The sequence below is a fragment of the Setaria viridis genome, chromosome 1 (genome assembly GCF_005286985.2).
Source record: "Setaria viridis chromosome 1, Setaria_viridis_v4.0, whole genome shotgun sequence".
Classification (NCBI taxonomy): Eukaryota; Viridiplantae; Streptophyta; class Magnoliopsida; order Poales; family Poaceae; genus Setaria; species Setaria viridis.
In genome coordinates, this window is record NC_048263.2 from 25,374,612 (window position 1) to 25,401,806 (window position 27,195).

The following is a 27,195-nucleotide window of genomic DNA, read 5'->3' on the forward strand; positions in this document are numbered from 1 at the left end:
ATTTTTACCACGCGCTCTCTGGACTATAAATACCCAAAAAAATACACCGAGCCCCATATCGAAGACAACGTACTCGATGTGAAGCAGCAGAGAAGCAGAAGGACCTTGAGGGACACCTCTTCGGAGAGCCGAGGGCCATGTAGTTGTTGGGGGCTAGCGTAGGCGAACCTCTGCTGACGTCATCACCCTGCAAGGAAGATCACACTGGAGTTCTGGAGCTAGGAGTCATCAAGATCAAGGTAGGATCCTGGTGGTGATCTTGTGATGTACAATCATTCATGGTGAAGTAATAGATTTGTTCATGTTCTTAGCGATCTAAGTATCTCCTTTGATGGTTTTATACTTTATCGGGTTTGCTTGATTTTCAATTATGAATCGATGATAGATTGCTTAGGATGTTCTTGTGATCGTGGTGACCAGATTTGCATGTCTAATCTACCGATGAGTATGACATGTTCTTATGATCATGCCCTTAACCTGCTTGCGCTAATAGAGGTGATCGTGACAGGATCTTTCTTGTGTAAGGTGGAGGGTTTCGGGATCCGGACCAGAGGTGTAGATTTAAAGATGCTTTTTACTAAGATCATATTTGCGTTGCTGTTGACGCTCATTATTGACACACTTTTAGTGCCATTTAAGTGGTGTTTTCATATATATTCTTATACTAACTCGCCACTTGGCACCTGAAATAACCCTATTTTCGCATATGCATTGTATTTTGGAGGACATTCTGTTTTTCAGGTAATTGGACCTAAAAACATATTTTTGGATAAATCCCTGAACAAGTAACAAACCTATCAAAGATGAAGACTAGCGGGCTCAAAAAGAACCCAGGCTGATTAGCCTGGTGAAGCCTAAGTCGATCGGCCAGGGTCTTCTGGCCCCCTCCGACGCTCATTTTTGGCAAACACTCCTCCAAGATTACTTAAGGGCTAAGATTGTGAAGATATGGTAAGTATCACTTCGGAATTAAAGAGGAATCAAAGAAGATCAAGTGGAGATTTGTAAAGTTATCAAAATCAATCTTATCCCGAAGCTATCGACGTGCCAGGCCCACATGCATACAAATTCTTGAACATCAGAGGAGACTTGGTGACGAAGTTGGACATGAGGGGATAAAATGAAGGGCTAGGACAACCGGCTTGAGGCTTTCCATGATCCTCTCGCCTTCCAATTTCTGCCACGCACTCTCCAGACTATAAGTGCTCCAAAAATTCACCAAGCTCGAAGATCAATCCACCAGAAGTCGACGAACAGAGGGACACACACTAGAGGGAGCTAAGGGCTGCTGCAAGTCTTCGACGTTGTCTAGGAGATGGCTTAGGCTAGACCCTAGCTGCCATGGTCGTCTTTGTGCGGCGAAGCCATGGTGGAGTTCTGGAGCCGAGCCTTGTGATCATCAAGGCTTATATACACACGATGGTGATATCAATCTAATCTTGTGCTTATTTTGATCTACTATGATTCATGGTTATTCTTATATGTTTAGCTAGCATATGTTCTTAGTAGGAATAGATATAATCATGGTGATTAGTCTATATCTTGCGGATACATCTTAGTAGTACGTAGAAAGTCGGTGTGATTACCTTTGCGTGGTGACAGCATGTGGGAGGGAAAAGGCCGAACGATTACTAATGATGAGTAGGATCGATGGCAAGTATTGTGGGAGTCGTTTGAGGTAAAGCTTTAGGAAACCGGAGGCGTTAATGTGCACCTTGCAGTGGTGACCACAAGAAAGTATACCGCTTGCGAGCCGCTTTTCTGAGAGATGACTCTTTATCAAGGTGCTACATAGATTGGTTACCACTTTGGCTGGAATTACAACAAGAAGACAACAATACCACTTTGGTTGTATTACCTCGTATATATGGATGTGATATGTTTACCCTGTCTATAATACTTATTTCATGATTAGGTTTACCTTTATATGCAATTCGTGTTTCTTGATAGGATTAGATCCGTTTAGCTAGATAGAGAACCGTAGTCAGTTCACTGTCGATCCACGGATTGATAAATCTTGGATGGAATACTCTAAGAGAAAAGCTACGATGATTTGTGCGCTTGTGGTTCACAGCTTGGCGTGTTAACTACCATCAACAGTTGCTTTGCTATCCATGCTCAGAATTACAACATATGCATAGTCTAGGATGCTCTAGATTGGTTACCCTTGCTCTATCTGTTATTTATTCGTACATGCTTAGTAGATTGGATCTAAATCTCTCATAAATACCAAGTTAATACTAACAATGCTAGTTGAAATAGATCTTGTTCTATAAGTTCCACAGATTGATAAACCTTGGGGGAATAGTCTGAGGGAAGAGCTACAACTGATCCGTACGCTTGCGATTCATAACTTGGCGTGCTAACAGCCGTCAACAAGCTTTTCTGGCGCCGTTGCCGGGGAACTAATAGTCAAGTTCTAGTTTAACTATGCACCTGTAGATATAACTTTTTGTTCATAATTTTTCAGTCTTTTCTTTTTAATTTTTTTTGTTGTTGTGCAATCTCAATCAAAATTTTGAATTTAGTTCTTGTATAATGTTTGCTTTCACTAACGCTAGTAGGAGATGGACGGCTGCCTCTTTAACAAATCAAAAAATTTTATGGATAATCTAGAAAAACTTTACAGGCAAGGAAGACGTTTAGCACAAACAAGAAAGTTGGAGATCGAAGCTTCAGCTATTAAGGAAGAATTGGAAGTGTCTCAAACATCATCATCATCATCATCATCATCATCATCTACTCCAAAGTCGACACCACCAAAGAGTCGAGGAGCAGCAGCAGTTGCTCCAGAAGTACCACAAGCACCTGCAATGGGAGATCAACAACCGGAGCGAAAGCCTACTATCGAGGAACTTTGCATTCCGAACATCAATGACTTAGCTATCCCAGAATTGAGCAGCGTCAGACATGTTGGAGGTATGCCCTTGAGGCAATCACAGAGATGATGATATCCATTTGTATCCATGATTTATATATTATGTTCATTGAATGTCCATTAAAGGCTACTTGAATTGATTTGCAATTATGTGAATTTTATGTGAAACTCTTTAGTTATATGGTTATTCTAAAGTTGTCCCTAGTCGGAATTCATGTGAGGACACACATGAATATTAGACTAGCACATGTATTAGTGGATGACTATGTTTCACAAGTCATGGACATGGAGATGTTAAACTAATAATGTGGGCACATGTGGAGACATGTGCTAGGACTGACCCAACACGAGAAGTAGTTCTCGCTTTACACAACAAGTATGATTTATCCTTAGACCTGAGATTGTCGCATGTACTCGAGATGTGAATTGACTCACTTAGGGGCTATCAAACGCTACACCGTAACAGGGTAGTTATAAAGGTAGCATTCGGGTTTGTCAGGAAGCATGCTGTGAGTCATGGTCAATCAAGATGGGATTTGCCCCTCTCTGATTGAGAGTGATATCTCTGGGCCCCTCGAGTGATCGGATCCGAAAATACATGACCATGCTACGTACGGTTAAGAGTTAACTTACAAAGGGATTCCGAATCACATGATCAAGAAAGAGCGGTCAGCTTGAAGCTAGACCAAATATCGTGAGGCAAAGGGAATAGCATGTACATAACATTGTGATGGTTTGTCTGATATGATCTTCGTGTGCGTATAGGAGTTGGCACGTCTTGCTAGAGGCCGCTACCGACTATTGGGCCGAGTAGGAGTACTCGGTCCATGTCTATACGTATCCGAACCCATAGGGTCACTGTGACGACCCTGGTGAAATCAGCCGAGTTAATCTCAATTCGAGTCCCTGATCCCTCTGTCTCAGCTCCCCTGAGCTTAAGCGCTCAACCTCCGGTTCTTAGACCTGACCCCTGAGAACCCAACCAACCCCGTCGGTTCCTTCTGAGTCCCCAAAGGCAGTGCTCCTTTCAATCTTGGAGCTGTGGAACAGCTGAGACTGATTGGTGGGACCGCAAATCTTTTCCCCGGATCTCCCGAGGCAGACACACTCGAGCAGCATGCGCCGCTTCAGAGCTTCTCCGCCGCGTGGCTTGACCTCTCCGACACCCGCCGCTCCGCCCAGTCGCCAGTCTTGACAGAATGGATTTCCGCGCACTCCTCCCCAATCGCAGCGGAAGCCCCTCTGCAACCCTTTCCGCCTCGTCTCGCTCGCGCCCTCGCCGGCGTGCCAAGGTGCCCCGTCGCCGCCGTGGCAGAAGTGTGCCGCAGCCACGTCAGACCGCCTCGCGACTCGCACCCATCATCTCGCCAGATCCCCGGCTGCAAGGCCCGATGCCTTCCGGCTTTTCCGCCGCCTCTCCACAGTCGCGCCGCCCACGAACTCGCTACGCAATGATTCCTCCCTCGCCAACCCCGACTCCGGTAGTGACAGCTCCCTTCTCTCGCCCCACCAGTGCCGTGCGCCGGCAATGCCGCTATTTCGTGCTCGATTGTGACGCCATTCGCCCTGTCTTTTCGCCTGTTGCAACCTCGCTTGTAGCGCCTTTCTCCCTGTCACACCAATCAAATCCGCCGCTCGACGACGCCCGCCTCCGCCAAATCTCAGCCCCGGCAAAACCGCGCCTGTGCCGCCTTGTCTCCAGTGCCCAATGGCCGAAGACGCTATCTCCGAAGCCCTGTTACGTCGCCCATCGCCGCTCAATCGCTGCCATGGCAGCGCACTCCATCTTTCTCTTCCGATCTTCATGCCACTCGAAATCTCTCTGTTCCGCGCCGCTATAAAAGGGAAGGCCAGAGTTCCACTGGAGTTCCTTCGCTATCGCTGTTTCACCGTCCCTACGTTGAGCACACTTGAGCAATCCCACTGAAATTCTCGAGAGTTCCCCTCTCCGCTCAAGTCCGCTTCTCCCCAATCCACCCAGCCGTCTGCTCCTCCGCGTTGTGCTAGACCTTCCTTGTTGCTCACAAGAAGCTCCGCCGCCGCTGGAGCACCGCCGGACATCGCCGCCGCCCAAGCCTTAGTGCTTAAGTCCTTCCGCCCAAGTCTGTTCCCTCCCGACCCCAAGCTTCGCCTATAAACTGAAGGTAAGCTGCCGACCCCTTTTCATGTCGCCCGACCCCTTTTCGTGTCACCCGACCCCTTTTTTTTCCGTCTCGCTCGACCCTGTCTGTTTAGCCGACCCTTTTCCACCTCGCCTGAGGGCTCGGCTGTATCCTTTTCCTTGACCCGAGGGTATCTGTGTAAAAGATCGGGATTTCTCTGCGTTAAGTCTGAGGACCCCGAACACAGCTATCCCTTAAAGTTTAAGGGTCAGATCACAAGTCTTCTCCCATCCGACCCCTTTTATCCTGATATCCACCAACTACAGTGAACCTCCCCACTTTTTCTGTAACCTTGCTACAAGTGTCCGAGCTTAAACTGCAAGTGTTGTTGAAATAACCGTCTAAACACTAACTCCTGCATTTCATTCGTGTAGAGTTACACCTCGCTGATGGCGTTTACGAGCTGCACTCGGTGCCAGAAGACGGAGCTGTAGCTGAGCTGCCAGTTCCAGAAGCCGAAGCCGCCCCAGTTGAAGACCAGTTCTCCTCCCCTCCGCTTGAAGGCAAGCCCCGGAGCATGAATCCCAAATTTCTAAACTTGCGCATGCCTTCCTTCTCATGTTTGTGCATTTACGTATAGGAGTTGTTTGGAACCTTAGATGCATGACATAGTTCCTTTGATCTGAATACTAGTTTGTTGGGTCGAGTAGTTGCATTGCTTAAATAGGTATCGATAAAAGTCGAGTGATTCCTGTCACTCACGAGTTATAGGAGTTGGTTGTTTTCCTTCTGTTACAACTATAAGGATGACGGACGGGGCAGGGTTTTGGTTAACTCTTTTGGTGGTCGGCTGATCGCCCCGTCTGTCTATGGAATCTGTTAAGGCCCGACAGTGGTGGTGTTCGTGATCAAGTGTTTGAAAGTACTAACCTCATACTCAGTATGGGATGGGGAAGCCTAGTACCTGATTGAACCTAGACGTGAGTGGTCGCCCCACTGTCCTTGGAACGAAGTTCCCCTGCGGCCGCACGTGGTGGCAAGTGTGGTCACAGAACGACAGAGGCCGGGTCTGTGAAACCTTGCACCAAAGGAAGTGGGTCCAACACGGGTTAGGGAATTGATGGGGAAGGCCGACACAGTAAGCGACCCTCGGTGGTGCGTGGATGTCGTGAGGTTAGGTTCACCATGCATGGTTAAACAACTCGAATCGATTCGTCTGCCTCTCACAGTTTGAGACTGCTTGATCATAATGTCACACTGAGTAATGAAAGAGTCTGATGATGACATGGTCTTGATGTTGAGCTTATATACATGAAGTTGGATCTATGTTTGCTTAGAGTAAGATGCAAATGTAGACTAGTTAATGAACTTAGAATTTGAGCTAAAACTTGAAAGCAAGGACCTAATGTAGTCCCTTTTGGCAAACAAACCCCCCTCAGCTAGAGATCCTTGCATGTCTAGAAGTGGTGGAGTAGTTTTTCCCACCGGTCGGTTAAGTCTTGTTGAGCTTAAAAGCTCAGCCTAGTTGTGGCTTCTCTTTTCAGGTGAAGGTGTAGCTTCCGAGCTTGCTGCTGGCACTTGGCCGCCCGAACTCCCTCCGGGTTGGACGGTCGAGTGGGATCCTTCCTCGGACAGTGGGGAATGGGATCATTGATGTCCTGGTTGGCCTCACTAGGGACGTCCGACACCGACGAGTAGCTTCCGCTTGTTGTTATCTTCTGTTTTGTGTTCTTCAGAACTTGTTAAACTCTGATTTACAACCAAGTGTGTAACAATTTGTTAATCTAATGGTGGACCTGTTGTATTCTCTGGAACCACTCACCTTCGTGTGGGTCATGCTAACTCGGTCCTGTTAAAGTGGTTAAATCGGATGAAATCCGACGACACATCGAGTTAACTTGATTAAGGCATGAATGTCGCGTGTCAAGCGGCTTAACCGTGCTTTAGTTAAGTTAATCCAAGGTGGCTCCGCCACAGCTGGTACCAGAGTAGGTTAGCAGGACAGAGAAAATAATGGGTCCTAAAACACGTTCTTTGAATAAAATTTGCAAGAAAACTGTTGAAAAATCTCGTACGATCATTAAGGATGACTTTAGTACGAGAGGCCCTAGGGGATTTTGGGGTTATTTTAGGTGGCTATTACTTATTGGTTATATTGCTAACCCCCAGCACTTCGCCACGTGTATCATACGTGTGCCGAGTTCCACATCACGAGTATGCGAGGGTTGATAGGGAGTTCTATTCAAAAGACCCTATCATCGCGGTTGTTTCGCCCACGTCTATCATACGTGCGCAGGTTCTGTATGTTGATTCATATGAAGGGTGGTATGGTTCGATTCCAACGAGCCTATTATCACGGTTGCTCGCCCATGTCTATTATACGTGCGCTGATTCCGCATCACGAGTATGCGAAGGGTTATACAGTTCCATTCAAAGGGGACCTATTTCCACGGTTGTTGTGCTGTCCATGCAGCGTTAAACGCATGGGTGCCATTTCTATAGTGAACGGTAATGCTTGGGGACGCTTTCGTGGGTGCTGGCACGAAAGGTTCAGGTGGCTGTGTTTTCTGCAGGTACACTAACCGCGTTCGCTTAGGAGACGCTACTAGAAGCCGACTAGCTACTATAGGGAGAGACGTACTGGTTGCCTTGCCATCGGCACTGACTGCGTAAGACCAAAGTTTTGGCAGTTGTTTTGGTTAAGAGGATGACGTAGGTCGTGCATGCGTCATAAACTAAAATCTGTGAAACCACCTCCCTGGAACAACCTTGCCTTGGTCAAAGCTCTTCTTCGGTTTAAGGATTTCTAGTTTCCTTCCAGCTTGCGCTCTGGTCAAAATCTGAGTGCTTTATCTGCTCGACCTGTTCTTCTTCTTAGAGTCTCTATCTCACGTTGTTTTGGTTCTTGGTTCCAGATGGCTGCCCCCGGACACGTGCTGTACGGCGCTGACGGAGTTTCCCATTCTACGTGCCTACACTTTGAGGGTTTTCCTGCTATTCTGTGGGATACCTTAAGGTGGTTTGGGTACCAATCCCCGCCTCTGTACGTGGGACGGATGTACTAGGAGCACGGAGTGCAGAGATGCAACATGCAGGTGGTTGTACCTCCACCCCCGGTGCAGCCCGAGTGGCCCCAGCTCGAAGTCTTGACTTACGCACACGCTTTGGAGGATACCTGGGAGTCAGCTGCTTTGCAGATCCTGACCCAGTTCTGTCGGCTACACCCGCTTGAGGTCACCTTAGACCCAATCAGCTTGTTTCCCACCAGGGATCGGCTAGACCCGGCGTGGCTTGATCGCGTCAACAACATGGAAGTGTTGGCAACCTCCCATTCACTGGTCACCATCTCTACCACCACCAAATGCATGTCAGCTTTGTATCGGCTGATTGAGCTTCAAGGCCGAGCGATGGCTATCTTGGCTCGGATAGCCATAGACACCCAAGGGCTTTTCAACACCGCCAAGAGAGACTTGGTGGGACAGTCATATCAACTCATCCAGAGAGGCATACAGATCCACGACATGCAAGCCAGAATCTCCGAGCTCGAGGGAGAAGTGATAGACCTGGTGGATGGCATGATCGAGCTTGCCGAAGAGAAGATGGAGGTCGAGATGGAGCTCGCAGTTGCTAATGCTCATTTGGACGAGCACCACACCGAGCTTGATGCTATACATGCCCTTGAGATTCAGCTGGACGAACAAGAAGATCCTGAGGAGGTCATGGGAGCGTCCAGCATGGACATTGAGGATGGCGACGCCCCTTCTCCGACTCATGGTGTTCCCTCCTAGGTCGAGAGCTGTAGGAATCTAATCTTTTGTTGTACTCCTCGGCAACCTAAGTTTTGGATAGTGATGTAATAGGTTAGCCTTAAGTTGAGTATTCCTCCTGTGTTTTGGGGAACAACAATGCAATGATCTTGGTGAAATCAGATCTTAACTTGACCTTTGACCCTTTTTGCGACACACCGTGGATGCCAAGATTGTGGGAGTTTTGTGCTATGACCACACACCCGTCTTCTGTGGGTCTGTCCAAAACTTGGTCAACCCCGAGCTGCAAGGTCGGATGCGCTCAACCCCTCGAGGCAGTTCTTCACTTCGCCCGACCCCTGGTTTCACTGTTTCACTTAGCCTGACCCCTTGGCCTAAGGTCGGATATAGTGGAACTCTTGGGATATGGTTATGGTTCGCCCGAAGTTGTGTGCAGAACTAAGATAGTTGCTAACTAAGATGGCAAGAGGAAGTGTGTATCTCCTTAATAAGAGATGTTGTTGTGTTGCACTATCGGCAAGAGTCGCATTTTGAGGATTTAAAGTATACGTTCCCGCATGATTGGAATACTTCTGAGGTTATGGAATTAATGGAACGTTGGCTCTTGTAGATGGCACACCGCACCTGATCGGGCTTTGTGCCCAGTGGCAGCGAGCAGAGGCAGGATCTTCCTCCGCCTCCGCCCCCACCCTCGCTGGAAGCCCTTCTAGCGGCTCAAACTGAGCTGCTACGGCACATTGTACAAGGACAACAACAGCAGCCCCATGGAGGGAGAGCTCATCAACAACCTCAAGTTGCTCGTTATGAGGACTTCTTGAGCACGTAGCCCCTGACCTTCCACAAGACGGAAGACCCGCTCGATGCAGATGCATGGGTTCGTACGATCGAATCCAAGTTCAAGCTCCTCATCGCCCCGTGCCCCGACCAGAACAAAGCCCGGTTCGCGGCTCAACAGCTGCGTGGTTCCGCCCGACTTTGGTGGGATCACTACCATGCCATGCTGGCAGCTGGAACAAGTTCAAGACCGCCTTTAGAGGGCATCACATTCCCGAAGGTCTTCTGGAACGCAAACTCAACGAGTTCTTGGCCCTTACCCAAGGAAGCCGTGACGTCCTACACTACGCACAAGCCTTCAACGACCTGTGCCGTTATGCCGGCTATCATGCAGATACCGACGAGAAGAAAAGGGACAGGTTCCGCAGAGGCTTGAGCCTGGAACTCAAGGAGAGGTTGAACCCCATCAAGGTGGATACCTACAACGAGTTGGTGAATCTGGCCATCTCCCAAGAGGACTGCATGCAGGCTCTTAAAGCCGACCAGAAGAGAAAGGCCTCAGTGGCATTACCGAGCCCGCCAGCTCGAAGATTCAGGATGGTTCCCCCTCAGATGCCCCACAGGCCCCAACAATCGGGACGATGGATTGCTCGTCCTCCACCACCAGCAGCACCTCGTTTTCCTAGTTTCCGACCGCAGGCGCCCCGGCCGACCTTACCGCCGCCGCGCCCCGTGAATAGCAACCGCTGTTTCACCTGCGGAAATGAAGGGCATTTTGCTAAGGACTGCCCCAGGAACAAGAATCAACAGCCTGGCCAGAACCCCACGGTGAGCAGAGGATGAAGGCCCAAGGTGCAAGTTCGCCAAGGACGGCTCAACTATACTAGCTTGACCGAGCTCCCCGATGGTGCGCCAGTGATGACGGGTACCTTCCTTGTCCTTAATCAAACTGTTGTTGTTTTGTTTGATTCGGGAGCCTCCCATAGCTTCATTGGGAGTAAGACTAGAGACAGGTGTGAGCTGAGTGTTGATCACACTAAAGGATCATATGTGATCTCCACTCCGGGAAGAAAGATAGCCTCAGACAAGATAGTTGCCCTTGTAAACTCTTTTTAGGGAGAATCTTATCATCCTTGACCTAGAAGGAATAGATATCATCCTTGGGATGGATTGGATGACCCGACACCAAGTGGTCCTAGATGCAGCTGCCCGAGCTCTCCACATCAACTCACCCTTTCATGGCAGCTCTACCCTATCCTTGACCCACCGTGAGTACGCAATTCCTTGTGCGTACCCTATATCAGAAGCCCGGATAGAAATCCTTCCTGTTGTCTGCGAGTACCCGGATGTGTTTCCAGATGACTTGCCCGGCATGCCGCCAGACAGAGATATCGAGTTCGCCATTGAACTGCAGCCTGGTACCGCTCCGATATCCAAAAGACCCTATCGGATGCCACCCGCTGAGCTGGCCGAGTTAAAAACCCAGTTGAAGGATCTGTTGGAAAAAGGCTTCATACGACCCAGTACTTCACCTTGGGGTTGCCCAGCCTTGTTTGTGAAGAAGAAGGATGAAAGTCTACGCATGTGTGTGGACTACCGACCTCTCAATGCGGTGACTATCAAGAACAAGTATCCACTTCCCCGCATCGATGTCTTGTTTGATCAATTAGCTGGAGCAAGAGTGTTCTCCAAGATCGATCTTCGTTCCGGTTATCACTAAATCAAGATCAGACCCTGTGATGTCCCTAAAACTGCTTTCTCCACAAGATATGGACTCTACGAGTACCTGGTTATGTCTTTTGGACTCACCAATGCACCCGCCTATTTCATGTACCTCATGAATTCGGTGTTTATGTCCGAACTGGACAAGTTCGTGGTGGTGTTCATTGATGATATTCTGGTGTACTCCAAGAGTGAAGAAGAACATGCCGAGCATCTTCATGTGGCTCTCCAACGGTTGAGAGATCATCAGCTCTATACCAAATTCTCCAAGTGTGAATTTTGGTTAGAGAGTGTCAAGTTCTTGGGACACACCATTTCTCGGGATGGCATAGCAATTGACCCCAGCAAGGTATAGGAAGTCATGGACTGGAAGCCGCCCACTTCAGTTCACCAGATCTGAAGTTTCCTTGGACTAGCAGGCTACTATCGGCGCTTCATTCCGGATTTCTCCAAGATAGCTAAGCCGATGACTGAGCTGCTGAAGAAAGAAGTCAAATTTGTGTGGAGCAACAAGTGTGAAGAAACCTTCAACACCTTGAAACACTTGCTGACCTCAGCCCCGGTTTTGGCTCAACCCGACCCTTCTAAGCCGTTCGACGTATACTGCGACGCCTCTGGCATTGGACTTGGGTGTGTTCTCATGCAAGACAACTGAGTCATTGCCTATGCCTCGCGGGCTTTACGACCTCATGAGTTGAACTATCCGACCCATGATCTTGAGTTGGCAGCAGTGGTTCATGCCTTAAGGATATGGAGACACTATCTGATGGGCACCCACTGTAACATCTACACCGATCACAAGAGCCTCAAGTACATCTTCACTCAGGCCGACCTCAACATGCGCCAAAGAAGATGGTTGGAGTTGATAAAAGATTACGATTTGGAGGTGCACTATCACCCCGGCAAGGCCAACGTGGTGGCCGATGCTCTTAGCCGCAAGGCTCATTGCAATTGCTTGATGGCAACCAACTTCACAGAGACTCTATGCCAGGAGATGGGAAAGCTCAGTTTGGAAATTGTTTCCCATGGAACCCTCGGCCATATATCTCTTGAGTCTGTCCTGGAAGACCAAATTGGGTCAGCACAGTTAGAGGATGAGGAAGTAAGGCGGATCAAAAGGAAGATTTCATTGAAGAATGAAGGGTATAAGCAATTCCGACAAGATGAGAATGGGAGAGTATATTATGGAAATCGACTTGTTGTACCATCTGACCCCAACCTGAGAAAGTAAATCCTAGATGAAGCTCATCTCTCCAAGTTCTCGATTCATCCTGGCAGCAATAAGATGTATCATGATCTCCGTCAAATCTTCTGGTGGAGTGGGATGAAGCCAGAGATTGCACGGTGTTTCAGAATGTGACACTTGTCGACATGTCAAAGCCAGCCATTTAAAGGTAGCAGGTACCCTGCAGCCCCTATCTATTCCCTCTTGGAAATGGGAAGACATCAGCATGGACTTCATTGTTGGACTGCCTCTTACACCGCAGCGACATGACTCCATTTGGGCGATTGTGGATCGTCTTACCAAGTCTGCTCACTTTATCCCTGTTCACACCACCTACCTGGCCAAGAAATATGCGGAGTTGTACCTTGACCGCATTATTTCCCTGCACGGTGTGCCTAGAACGATCATCTCAGATCGAGGTGTCCAGTTTGTAGCGCGTTTTTGGGAACAGCTACAAGCATCACTTGGCACCAAGCTCATTCGTAGCTCGACTTATCACCCTCAAACCGATGGTCAAACCGAAAGGGTAAATCAGATCCTTGAAGACATGTTGAGAGCTTGTGTCATCCATTATAACAAGAATTGGGATAAGTGCCTACCATTGGCAGAGTTCTCCTACAACAATAGCTACCAGACTAGCTTGAAGATGGCACCATTTGAAGCCTTATATGGTTGGAGGTGTCGGACACCATTGAATTGGTCACAAACTGGAGAAAGACAAACCTATGGTTCTGATCTAGTAGTAGAAGCCGAAGAGCAAGTTAAGATAATTCAAGCAAATCTCAAGGCAGCCCAATCTCGACAGAAGAGTTACTCCGACAGGAGAAGAAGACCCTTGTAGTTTGACATTGGCGATCATGTGTATCTTCGAGTCTCCCTGACCAGAGGAGTGCAATGGTTTGGAATAAAGGGAAAGTTGGCTCCCCGTTACATTGGCCCTTATGAGATTGTGGAAATTTGCAGACCCGTTGCTTAACGGATCCAACTCTCAGAACAGCTTTCGGCCATATATGATGTTTTCCATGTCTCCCAACTGAAGAAATGTGTCCAAGTCCCAACTGAGGTCTTAGAGTAGGAGCAACTTCAAATTGGGTCCGACCTAACTTACACTGAGTATCCAGCCAAGGTCCTCGACCGAAAGGAAAGACATACCCGATGGCAAACAGTCAAAATGTAAAAGATACTATGGAACAACCACACAGAAGAAGAAGCAACCTGGGAAACAGAGGAGTATTTGAACAAACATTTCTGAGGTTTTCTTTCCAGCCAAGGAGGTAAGGACTGCACATCCCCACTGGTTACCCTTACACCCGAATCTCGGGACGAGATTCTTTTTAAGGGGGGTAGGCTGTGATGACCCTGGTGAAATCAGCCGAGTTAATCTCAATCCGAGTCCCTGATCCCTCTGTCTCAGCTCCCTTGAGCTTAAGCGCTCAACCTCCGGTTCTTAGTCCCGACCCCTGAGAACCCAACCAACCCCATCGGTTCCTTCTGAGTCCCCAAAGGCAGTGCTCCTTTCAATCTTGGAGCTGTGGAACAGCCGAGACTGACTGGTGGGCTCGCAAATCTTTTCCCTGGATTTCCCGAGGCAGACGCACTCGAGCAGCATGCGCCGCTTTAGAGCTTCTCCGCTGCGTGGCTTGACCTCTCCGACACCCGCCGCTCCGCCCAGTCGCCGGTCGCGACAGAATGGATTTCCGCGCCCTCCTCCCCAATCGCAGCGGAAGCCCCTCTGCAACCCTTTCTGCCTCGTCTCGCTCGCGCCCTCGCCGGCCACGCCAAGGTGCCCCATCGCCGCCGTGGCAGAAGTTTGCCACAGCCGCGTCAGACCGCCTCGTGACTCGCGCCCATCATCTCGCCGGATCTTCGGCTGCAAGGCCCGATGCCTTCCGGCTTTTCCGCCGCCTCTCCACAGTCGCTCCGCCCAAGAACTCACTACGCAACGATTCCTCCCTTACCAACCCCAACTCCGGCAGCGACAGCTCCCTTCGCTCGCCCCAGCAGTGCCGTGCGCCGGCAATGCCGCTGTTTCGTGCTCGACTGCGACGCCGTTCGCCCTGTCTTTTCGCCTGTTGCAACCTCGCTTGCAGCGCCTTTCTCCCTGTCACACCAATCAAATCTGCTGCTCGACGACGCCCGCCTCCGCCAAATCTCAGCCCCGGCAAAACCGCGCCTGCGCCGCCTTGTCTCCAGTGCCCAATGGCTGAAGACGCTATCTCCGAAGCCCTGTTCCGCCACCCATCGCCGCTCAATCGCCACCATGGCAGCGCACTCCATCTTTCTCTTCCGATCTTCATGCCACTCGAAATCTCTCTCTTCCGCGCCGCTATAAAAGGGAAGGCTAGAGTTCCACCGGAGTTCCTTGGCTATCACTGTTTCACCGTCCCTACTCTGAGCACACTTGAGCAATCCCACTGAAACTCTCGAGAGTTCCCCTCTCCGCTCAAGTCCGCTTCTCCCCAATCCACCCAGCCGTCTGCTCCTCCGCGTTGTGCTAGAGCTTCCTTGTTGCTCACAAGAAGCTCCGCCGCCGCTGGAGCACCGCCGGACATCGCCGCCGCCCAAGCCTTAGTGCTTAAGTCCTTCCGCCCAAGTTTGTTCCCTCCCGACCCCAAGCTTCACCTATAGACCGAAGGTAAGCTGCCGACCCCTTTTCGTGTCGCCCGACCCCTTTTCATGTCGCCCGACCCCTTTTTTTTCCGTCTCGCCCGACCCTGTCTGTTTAGCCGACCCTTTTCCACCTCGCCCGAGGGCTCGGCTGTATCCTTTTCCTTGACCCGAGGGTATCTGTGTAAAAGATAGAGATTTCTCTGCGTTAAGTCTGAGGACCCCGAACACAGGTATCCCTTAAAGTTTAAGGGTCAGATCACAAGTCTTCTCCCATCCGACCCCTTCTATCCTGATATCCACCAACTGCAGTGAACCTCCCCACCTTTTCTGTAACCTTGCTACAAGTGTCCGAGCTTAAACTGCAAGTGTTGTTGAAATAACCATCTAAACACTAACTCCTGCATTGCATTCGTGTAGAGTTACACCTCGCTGATGGCGTTTAAGAGCTGCACCCGGTGCCAGAAGACGGAGCTGTAGCTGAGCTGCCAGTTCCAGAAGACGAAGTCACCCCAGCTGAAGACCAGTTGTCCTCCCCTCCGCTTGAAGGCAAGCCCTGGAGCATGAACCCCAAATTTCTAAACTTGCGCATGCCTTCCTTATCATGTTTGTGCATTTACGTATAGGAGTTGTTTGCAACCTTAGATGCATGACATAGTTCCTTTGATCTGAACACTAGTTTGTTGGGTCGAATAGTTGCACTGCTTAAATAGGTATCGGTAAAAGTCGAGTGATTCCTGTCACTCGCGAGTTATAGGAGTTGGTTGTTTTCCTTCTATTATAACTATAAGGACGATGGACGGGGCAGGGTTTTGGTTAACTCTTTTGGTGATCGGCTGATCGCCCCGTCTGTCTATGGAATTTGTTAAGGCCCGACAGTGGTGGTGTTCATGATCAAGTGTTTGATAGTGGTGGTGTTCGTGATTAAGTGTTTCAATCAGGTACTAGGCTTCCCCATCCCATACTGAGTATGAGGTTAGTACTTTCAAACACTTGATCACGAACACCACCACTGTCGGGCCTTAGCAAGTTCCATAGACAGACGGGGCGATCAGCCGACCAACAAAGAATTAACCAAAATCCTGCCCCGTCCATCGTCCTTATAGTTGTAATAGAAGGAGAACAACCAACTCCTACAACTCGCGAGTGACAGGAAATCACTCAGCTTTTACCGCTTCCTAATTAAGCATAGCAACTACTCGGTCCAACAGGTAGTGTTCAGATCAAGGGATCTAAGTCATGCATCTACGGTTCCAAACAACTCCTATACGTAAATGCACAAACATGAAGAAGAAGGCATGCGCAAGTTTGGGGAAAGACATGGGGTTCATGCATCCGGGGCTTGCCTTCAAGCGAGGAAGGGAACGGGTCTTCTGCTGGGGCGGCTTTGGCTTCTGGAAGCAAGAGCTCGGCTACAGCTTCGTCTTCTGGCGCCAGGTACAACTCGTAGACGCCGTCAGCAAGACGCAGCTCTACACGAATGCAATGCAAGAGTTAGCATTTAGACGATTATTTCAACAACAACAATTGCAAGTTTTAGCCCAGAGACTAGTAGCAAAGCTACGGAAAAAGGTGGGGAAGTTCGCTTGGGTTGGTGGAGAGCAAGGTAAAAGGGTCGGATGGAAGAAACTTATGATCTGACCCTTAGACTAGAGGAGTAGATGTGCTGGGGGGTCCTCGGGCTTAACGCAAAGAAGTCCCCAATTTTTACACATATACCCTCGGGTCAAGGAAAAAGATACAGCCGAGCCCTCGGGCGAGGCGGAGAAAGGGTCGGCGAAACAGATAGGGTCGGGCGGACAGACAGGGTCGGACGAGGCGGACAAGGGGTCGGCAGCTTACCTTCGGCTTGCAGGTGAAACTTGGGGTCGGGAAGGAGCAGAATTGGGCGGAAGGATGGAAGCACTAAGATCTGGGCAACGGCGATGCCCGGCGGTGCTCCGATGGTGGTGGTGCTTCTTGTGGACACAAGCAAGCTTCAGCACAGCGCAGAGGAGCAAGCGGCTGGGTGGATTGGAAAGGGCGGGCGTTGAGCAGAGAGGAGAGTTCCTCACGAACTTGGGTGATAGCTCTTGAGCATGAAATAGGGGAACAAGGCGGGAGGGCAGCGATGGCGAAGGGGACTCCGGCGGGGACTCAGACGTTCCCTTTTATAGCTGCGCGGGAAGAAAGAGAGAGAGAGAGGGGGGGCTGGAGCAGCACGAAGACTGGAAAGAGGCGATGGAGTGCGCTGCCGGGGCGGCGATTGAGCAGCTGGGCGGCGGAGCAGGACTTCAGAGATGATGCCTTCGGCCATTGGGCACTGGAGACAGGGCGGCGCAGGCGCGGTTTTGCCAGTGGTTGAGATTTGGCGGAGGCAGGCGTTGTCGTGCGGCGGATCTGATGGAGGTGACCGGGGGAACGGCGCTAGAAACTAGGGCGCACAGGATAGAAGACAGGCGGGTTGCGATTGCGCGGGCGAGCGCGAAGCAACATTCTGTCGGGGCGCAGATCTGGCAGGGCGGGAAAGGAGCTTTCGCGGCTGTGGCCGGGGTTGGCGGAGGAGGAATCGTCGCGTAGCGCGTCTGGGGTGGCGCGACGGTGGAGAGGCGGCGGAGAGACGGGTGGCATCGGGCATCGCGGCCAGGGGTCTGGCGAGGTGATGATGGGCACGAGCTGTGAGACGCTGCAGAAAGGGTTGCAGGGGGCTTCCGCTGCGATTGGGGAAGGGGGCGCGGATACCCATCCGGTCGCGGCCGGCGACGGGGCGAAGCGGCGAGTGTCGGAGGAAACGAGCCACGCGGCGGAGAAGCTCTAAAGCGGGCATGCCACTCGAGTGTGTCTGCACCAGGAGATCGGGGGAAAAGATTTGGTGGGTCCACCGGTCAGTTTCGGTTGGTCCACTGTTCAGATTGAAGGGAGACTGCTGTTGGGAGGCTTAGGAGATCCGGTGGCATGGGTTTGGGGTCGGCAGGGGTCGGAGCTGGGAACCAGCAGAGAGGGGTCGGATCTCAGGGGTCACGACCGGGACTGGGGTTGAGCACTTAAACTCGGGAAAGCTGAGGTAGGGGATTAGGGACTCAGATTAAGATTTAACTCGAGAGATTTGGGGTCGGTCGTCACAGCCTACCCCCCTTAAAAGGAATCTCGTCCCGAGATTCAGGTGTAAGAGTAACCAGTGGGGGTGCACAGTCCTTACCTCCTTGACGAGAAAGAAAGCCTTGGAAGTGCTTGTTCAAATACTCTTTTGTTTCCCATGTTGCTTCATCCTCTGTGTGGTTATTCCATAGGATCTTGTACATTTTTACCACTTGGCGTCGGGTGCGCCTCTCCTTTCGGTCAAGAACTTTGGCCGGGTACTCAGTATAGGTCAGGTCGGGCTCGATCTGAAGTTGTCCTTGCTCTACTACCTCGGTTGGGACTTGGACACATTTCTTCAGTTGAGACACATGGAAAACATCATGTATGGCCGAGAGCTGTTCTGGGAGTCGGATTCGATAAGCAACGGGTCCACAATTTTCCACAATCTCATAAGGGCCAATGTAACGGGGAACCAATTTTCTCTTTACTCCAAACCGTTGCACTCCTTTGGTCGGGGAGACTCGAAGATACACATGATCACCGACATCGAATTGCAGGGGACTTCTTCTCCTGTCGGAGTAACTCTTTTGTCGAGATTGGGCGGCCTTGAGATTTGCTTGAATTACCCTCACTTGTTCTTCTGCTTCTACTACCAAGTCAGGGCCATAGGTTTGTCTTTCTCCAGTTTGTGACCAATTCAAAGGTGTCCGACATCTCCGGCCATATAAGGCTTCAAACGGTGCCATCTTCAAGCTAGTCTGGTAGCTATTGTTGTAGGAGAACTCTTCCAAGGGCAAGCACTTGTCCCAATTTTTGTCATAATGGATGACACAAGCTCTTAACATGTCCTCAAGGATCTGATTAACTCTTTCGGTTTGACCATTGGTTTGGGGATGATAGGTTGAGCTACGGATGAGCTTGGTGCCCATGGATGCTTGTAGCTTTTTCCATAAGCGTGCCACAAATTGAACTCCTCGATTAGAGATGATCGTCCTAGGCACACCGTGTAGGGAAACAATGCGGTCAAGATATAGCTCCGCATACTTCTTGGCCGTGTAGGTGGTGTGGACAGGAAGGAAGTGGGCAGACTTGGTCAGGCGGTCCACAATTACCCAGATGGAATCATATCGCTGCGATATAAGGGGTAGTCCAACAATGAAGTCCATGCTGATGTCTTCCCATTTCCAAGAGGGAATAGGTAGGGGCTGCAGAGTGCCTGCTACCATTAGATGGCTGGCCTTGACGCGTTGGCAGGTGTCACATTCTGAAACATACCGGGCAATTTCTGGTTTCATTCCACTCCACCAGAAGGTTTGACGGAGATCAAGGTACATCTTATTGCTGCCAGGATGGATTGAGAATTTGGAGAGGTGGGCTTCATCTAGAATTTGCTTCCTCAGATTGGGTTCGGATGGTACAACAAGTTGGTCTCCATAATATACTTTCCCATTCTCACGCTGTAGAAAGGGTTGCAGGGGACTTCCGCTGCGATTGGGGAAGGGGGCGCGGATACCCATCCGGTCGCGGCCGGCGACGGGGCGGAGCGGCGGGTGTCGGAGGAAATGAGCCACGCGGCGGAGAAGCTCTGAAGCGGGCATGCCACTCGAGTGCGTCTGCACCAGGAGATCGGGGGAAAAGATTTGGTGGGTCCACCGGTCAGTTTCGGTTGGTCCACTGTTCAGATTGAAGGGAGACTGCTATTGGGAGGCTTAGGAGATCCAGGGGCATGGGTTTGGGGTCGGCAGGGGTCAGAGCTGGGAACCAGCGGAGAGGGGTCGGATCTCAGGGGTCGGGACCGGGACTGGGGTTGAGCACTTAAACTCGGGAAAGCTGAGACAAGGGATTAGGGACTCAGATTAAGATTTAACTCGAGAGATTTGGGGTCGGTCGTCACACGCACGTGGTGGCAAGTGTGGTCACAGAATGACAGAGGCCGGGTCTGTGAAACCTTGCACCAAAGGAAGTGGGCCCGACACAGGTTAGGGAATTGATGGGGAAGGCCAACACAGGAAGCGACCCTCGGTGGTGCACAGATGTCGTGAGGTTAGGTTCACCATGCATGGTTAAAGAACTCGAATCGATTCGTCTGCCTCTCACAGTTTGAGACTGCTTGATCATAATGTCACACAGAGTAATGAAAGAGTCTGATGATGACATGGTCTTGATGTTGAGCTTATATACATAAAGTGGGATCTATGTTTGCTTAGAGTAAGATGCAAATGTAGACTGGTTAATGAACTTAGAATTTAAGCTAAAACTTGAAAGCAAGGACCTAATGTAGTCGCTTTTGGCAAACAAACCCCCCTCAGCCAGAGAGCCTTGCATGTCTAGAAGTGGTGGAGTAGTTTTTCCCACCCGTCGGTTAAGTCTTGTTTAGCTTAGAAGCTCAACCTTGTTGTGGCTTCTCTTTTCAGGTGAAGGTGCAGCTTCCAAGCTTGCTGCTGGCACTTGGCCGCCCCAGCTCCCTCCGGGTTGGACGGTCGAGTGGGATCCTTCCTCGGACGGCGGGGAATGGGATCATTGATGTCCTGGTTGGCCTCACCAGGGACGTCCGACACCGACGAGTAGCTTCCGCTTGTTGTTATGTTCTGTTTGTGTTCTTCAGAACTTGTTAAACTCTGATTTACAACCAAGTGTGTAACAACTTGTTAATCTAATGGTGGACCTGTTGTATTCTCTGGAACCACTTACATTACAAACAGGTGAACCATCAAGATTTAAAAAAAATAATCCATTCACAATGGGTGCAAAAGCCATAAACATATTATTCTTAGAGATCACACAACCATTGTTTTTACTCGCAAATGAATAACCATCCTTCATCAAGCATGAAGGAGACAAAATGTTTCGACTTAAACTAGGAACGAAATAACAATTATTCAACTCCATAATAAATCCTGACGGGAGGTGGAGTTGCATCGTCCCGACGGTCAACGCAGCAACTCTTGCATTATTGTCCACGCGGAAATCAACTTCTCCTGTTTCCACGCTTCTACTTCTTATCATTCCCTGCATCGAATTGCAAATATGAGCAACCAATCCGGTATCAAATACCCAAGAATTAATAATTGTATCAGCGAGAAAAATATTGTCTATAACATTAACAACAAGCGTACCTGAGGTAGAAGTACTCTTACTTCCGCCATTCTTCAAGGAAGCTAGGTACTGCTTGCAGTTTCTCTTCCAGTGACCAAGTTCATGACAGTAAAAGCACTCTTTGTCTGGAGCAGGTCCAGGTCCAGCTTTAACCTTGGGCGTTGGGTTTGGCTTGGACGTTCCAGCCTTGCCGTTCTTCTTCCAAGAATTTCCCTTCTTCTTAAAGCTAGGCTTGTTCTATATAGCCATCACATGGCTGGTACTAGCGCTTTTCTTGATGTCAGCCTCTGCTGTTTTAAGCATGCCACACAGCTCATTCAGACCCTTCTCCGTCCCATGCATATGGTAGTTCAAGATGAAGTTCCCATAGCTAGGCGGAAGAGACGAAAGAATGAAATCAGTGACCAACTCTTGGCCCAGTGGGAAGCCTAGCTTCTCCAACCGTTGAGTGTAACCAACCATCTTGATTACGTGTGGTCCTACTGTTGCGCCTTCTGCTAGCTTGCTCTCAACAAAGGCCTTAGACACATTGAACCTTTCAGTCCTGGCCTGTGTTTGGAACATGTCTCTAAGCGCCACGATCATATCGTGCGCCTCATGGTTTGTTTCGAACTGCATCTGCAACTCGGGTTCCATGCAAGCAAGCATAAGGCAGCTTACTTCGAGGTTAGCATCACATGCTTTCTTGTAAGCATTCTTAGCAGCAGCGGGTGCATCATCAGCAGGTTCTTCTGGTAGTGGGTTGTCTAGAACATCTTCCTTTTTCTTAGCCCTGAGAACAATTCTCAGGTTACGGATCCAATCCGAGTAATTTGTTCCATTCAACTTGTCCTTCTCAAGGACCGAACGCAAAGCAAATGGTGTAGTGCTGCTAGGTGCCATTTAATCTACAACAAAGTAATGCAAAATACACTAAGACAAACGTATCCATGATAGAGCAAATCACATTAAACTATTTTAACAGAATCTACTCCCACTAAAATCAATATCCCTCTATTGAAACTTAGTGATTCAGGATCCACAACTAACAAGTCCACTAGTGAGCTTTAGCATCACCGCTAGCAAACAAGGTAGATCGGTAAGCAACTTTTGCTAATCATATCACATATGACTTCTGTTGTTGGGTGACATCTCTATGTCTCGGCGCCCAACCTTTATGCCCCAAGGTCCTTAACCGTTAAGATAACCTTGTTGCAAACCAACCCTTATGCGTGTAAGTGTCCGACACAAACCCGTCTAGTCAAGGAAAACTAGTGGCACCCTAATTTCATAGACCCACCACTAATTGTACAAGATATGGGACGGTGCAAGTTTTAGTTGGGAGGGCATACTAACTTAAACTTTGTGAGGGATCGTTCTACTTCTAACATCACAGCATGCAGAAAGTAAAACATAAACAGAATAGCATTCACACAGTTGTGACACAGTATGACCCGTTTTCATATGGTGATCTCCATCTCCATAGAACCTGTTCACCATGGTGATCTCCATCTCCATGTTCCATGTGCGCCATCCTCCTGGTGATGAGTCCTCCAAGAACTAGAACATGCTATTACGCCTAATAGCTAGTAAAGAATCTAGTAATGAAGATTACATAGTTGCTTGGATCACAGATTGGTACGCAGACCATTAAATACAATAAAGTGACAACACATATGGCTCCTGCCGTGTTGCCGTACGCGCGACACGCAGGTCACGAATGAGTTACACACACATACATAAGGAGGGCCATACTGATCACAAGATACATATCCTGCAAAACAGAGTTAGGCGTTCTAACGTTCCAAACTTCAGAGGCCCGAAACTCCATCTTAGAGGCCGAATTTGGGAAATCTAATTTCGCCGAAATCGACAAAGTCTGTCGTAATCATGTGTAACTTTTTCTGTAGATCAATTTTCATATACAATTCGCCTCGATCCGAGATCGTACCGAAAAGTTACGGCTGTTTTACCGAAGCATACGCATACGGCAAAAATCCTGACCCCGGCAGTAGATCTCATCTACTATTGCACATCTAATGCGTCTGGCATATGACCCTGGATTTCGATTCGACCAATCATATTGATCTTCGCTCACTGCAACTGGATTTACGTGTATCACGTAACTCCGATGGCGGAAACCGACCGGTAGGAGTATGTCGTTACACTACCATTGCAGCAAGGGTACGAAACTAGGACATAGATCAAATGGAAAACTCGCATAACTCCTTCACGTCCTCGAGCGATGCCTGGTTCCCTTGTTCATCGTACGCCTTGACCCTCGGCGACCCATACTCCAGGTCAGTGGGGAGGATTGCCTCAGACCCGTAGACCATGAAGAACGGGGTGAAGCTGGTTGCCCTACTGGGGGTTGTCCTAAGACTCCATAGGACCGCGGGGAGCTCCGCGACCCATCGGCCGCCGAACTTTTTGAGGCGGTCGAAAATCCTTGGCTTGAGACCTTGGAGTATCATGCCGTTGGCCCGTTCAACCTGCCCGTTCGTGCGGGGATGCGCCACGGCCGACCAGTCCACTCGGATGTGGTGATCATCGCAGAACTTGAGGAACTTGTTCCCGGTGAACTGCGTGCGGTTGTTCGTGATGATGGATTTGGGTACTCCGAAGCGATGGATGATGTCGGTGAAGAATTGTACCGCCTGCTCAGATTTGATCTGCGCGACGAGTCGCGCCTTGATCCACTTTGAGAACTTGTCGACATTGACACGCAAGTGGGTGAAGCCCCTGGGCACCTTCCTGAAGGGTCCGACGAGGTCCAGACCCCAGACCGCGAACGGCCACGTGATGGGGATGGTCTGGAGCGCCTGTGCGGGCAGATGGGTTTGGCGCGCGAAGAATTGGCACCCTTGCAGGTGCGCACCACGTGGGTGGCGTCGGCTACTGCCGTCGGCCAATAGAAGACCTGTTGGAAGGCGTTCCCAATGAGGGTTCTTGGCGCGGCGTGGTGGCCGCAGGCCCCGGCGTGGATGTCTAGAATCAACGCCTTTCCCTGCTCGATCGGGATGCAGCGCTGGAGGATGCCGGTGTGGCTCTGCTTGTAGAGCTCCTGGTCGATGATGACGAATGATTTGGCGCGACGTGCAATCCTGCGTGCCTCTGTCTTGTTCGTCGGGAGCATCTCGCGGATGAGGTAGTCGAGGTACGGGGCTCTCCAGTCAGGTGGGGGGGGGGGGGTCGGGCCCCTCTGCCGGGTTTGCATCGATCTCATTGACATCGGGGTCGGAGGGATCGGCCTTCGGGTCCAGGCCAGATGGAGAGTCGCCGACCTTTTCAGGGTCGGCGTCCGAGTCCGGGGCAGGTGGCGCGTCGCCGACCCTTCCCGACTCCTTGTAACGGATCGAGGGCTTGTATTGGTCGCTGACGAAGACGCCGTCGGGAACGGGCTTTCGACCGGATGCCGCCTTCGCTAGTTCATCAGCTGCCTCGTTAAAACACCTTGCGACGTGGTTGACCTCTAGTCCATCGATCTTGTCTTTGAGCATGCGGACTTCGTTGTAGTACGCCGCCATCTTGGGGTCGTGGCAGCTCCACTCCTTTATGACTTGTTCGACGACTAGCTGAGAGTCGCCTAGGATGTCCAGCCACCGGATGCCCAGCTCGATGGCGATGCGAATCCCGTTGAGGAGGGCCTCGTACTCAGCGACATTGTTAGATGCAGGAAAATGGAGGCGAATCATGTACCTCATGCGCACACCGAGATGAGAGACGAAGATCAGACCCGCTCCAGCGCGAGCCTTCATTGACAACCCGTCAAAGTACATTGTTCAGTACTCCTGCTTCTCCGGCACCGATGGCGTCTGGATCTTTATCCACTCTGCAACAAAGTCGGCGAGCACTTGGGACTTGATGGCCGTACGGGGGGCGTAGGTGATGCCCTGGTCCATGAGCTCGAGCGCCCACTTCGCGATCCGTCATATGGCGTAGGTGATGCCTTGGTCCATGAGCTCGATCACTTCACTGAGAGGAAATGACGAGACGACCGTCATGGGATGGGAGGTGAAGTAGTGGCGCAGCTTCCTCTTCGTGATGAGGACAGCGTAGATGAGCTTCTAGATCTGCGGGTAGCGCACCTTGGACTCGGATAAGACCTCGCTGACGAAGTACACCAGGTGCTGCACCTTGAGGGTGTGTCCCTCCTCTTCTCGCTCAACCACCAGAGCCGCGCTAACCACCTGGGTGGTCAGCGCGATGTAGAGCAGAAGTGGCTCCCCATCGGTTGGCGGGACCAGGATCGGGGCCTTCGTCAGGAGGTTCTTGAGGCGGTCAAGCGCCTCCTGGGCCTCGGCGGTCCACACAAAGCGGTCGGTCTTCTTCAGGAGTCGGTAGAGAGGGAGCCCCCATTCGCCGAGGCGCGAGATGAAGTGGCTCAGGGCTGCCAGGCATCCCGTGACGCGCTGGACTCCCTTTATGTTTCGAATCGGTCCCATGTCGCTGATGGCCGCTATTTTCTCTAGGTTGGCTTCGATGCCGCGCACGGAGACAATGAAAGCCAGCAGCATGCCTCTCAGAACCCCGAAAACGCACTTTTCAGGGTTGAGTTTGATGCACTTGTCTCTTAGCCTTTCGAAGGCTAGTTCAAGGTCGGGGATGAGTTGGTCGCCCCTCCTGGACTTGACTACGATGTCATCGATGTAAGCCTCAATGGTTCGCCCGATGAGGTCCTCGAAACACTTAAGCATGCATCGCTAGAACATAGCCCCCACGTTTTTTAGGCCGAATGGCCTCTTACATAGCAATAGGGGCTGAAAGGGGTGATGAAAGAGGTCGCGAGCTGGTCGGACTCTTTCATCGTGATTTGATGGTAGCCGGAATACGCGTCAAGGAAGCTAAGGGTTTCGCACCTTGCGGTCGAGTCGACTATCTGATCTATACGTGGCAAAGGAAACGGATCCTTTGGACACGTCTTGTTGAGACCGGTATAATCAACACACATCCTCCATTTCCCATTCTTTTTTCGTACAAGAACAAGATTAGCTAGCCACTCAGGGTGGTACACTTCCTTGCTGAATCCGGCCGCCAAAAGCTTCTGAAGCTCCTCGGCGATGGCCATGCGCCTCTCCTTGTCGAAGCGTTGCCAGCCTTGCTCCACCAATTTGGAGCCGGCCTTGATGTTCAAGGAGTGCTCGACGACTTTCCTCGGGATGCCGGGCATGTCCGAGGGTTTCCATGCGAAAACGTCGCTGTTCGCGCGGAGAAAGTCGACAAGCGCGCTTTCCTATTTGGGAGATAGGGAAGCGCCTATCCGTATGGTCTTGCCGTCGGAATTGCTGGGGTCGAGGGGGACCTCCTTGACGCCTTCGGTGGCTTCGAAGGAGGTGTTGGACTGCTTGGAGTCGGGCGGGTCCTCGGCACTCTGCGCGAGCTGGACCGTGGGGTCCTTTGTGCAGGTGATGGCTGCGGCATACTCTCAGCACTCTACATCGCACTCGTACGCCTTTTGGAAAGACGTGCCGATGGTGATGACCCCGTTGGGCCCCGGCATCTTGAGCTTGAGGTAGGTGTAGTTGGGGATGGCCATGAACTTGGCGTAGCATGGCCGACCCAAGATGGCGTGGTAGGTTCCACCGAAACCCACCACCTCGAAGGTGAGGATCTCCTTCCTGTAGTTGGAAGGAGTCCCGAAAGTGACGGGCAGATCGATCTGCCCGAGAGGCATCGCCCACTTCCCCGGCATGATGCCGTGGAATGGCTCCTTGCTGGGGCGGAGGCGGGAGCGGTCGATCCCCATGGCGTCAAGAGTCTCGGCGTAGAGGATGTTGAGGCCGCTGCCTCCGTCCATGAGCACCTTGGTGAGGCACGTCGTGCCGACGATGGGGTCGACGACGAGCGGGTAGCGTCCTGGCTGCAGGACGCGCCCCGGGTGGTCGAACCAGTCGAAAGTGATGGCGGGTCCCGACCAGTCGAGGAAGGCCGGTGTGGCGGGCTTGGCCGCGTAGACCTCGCGGCGCTCCAGCTTCCGACGGCGCT

The 27,195-nt window shown here is 50.8% G+C and overlaps 1 pseudogene; it reads right to left on the bottom strand.

Annotated features, from left to right (window-relative positions):
- Nucleotides 1–2,739: 2,739 nt before the first annotated feature.
- LOC117855138 (uncharacterized) lies at nt 2,740–24,346 on the bottom strand (annotated as a pseudogene).
- Between the last annotated feature and the right edge of the window lie 2,849 nt (nt 24,347–27,195).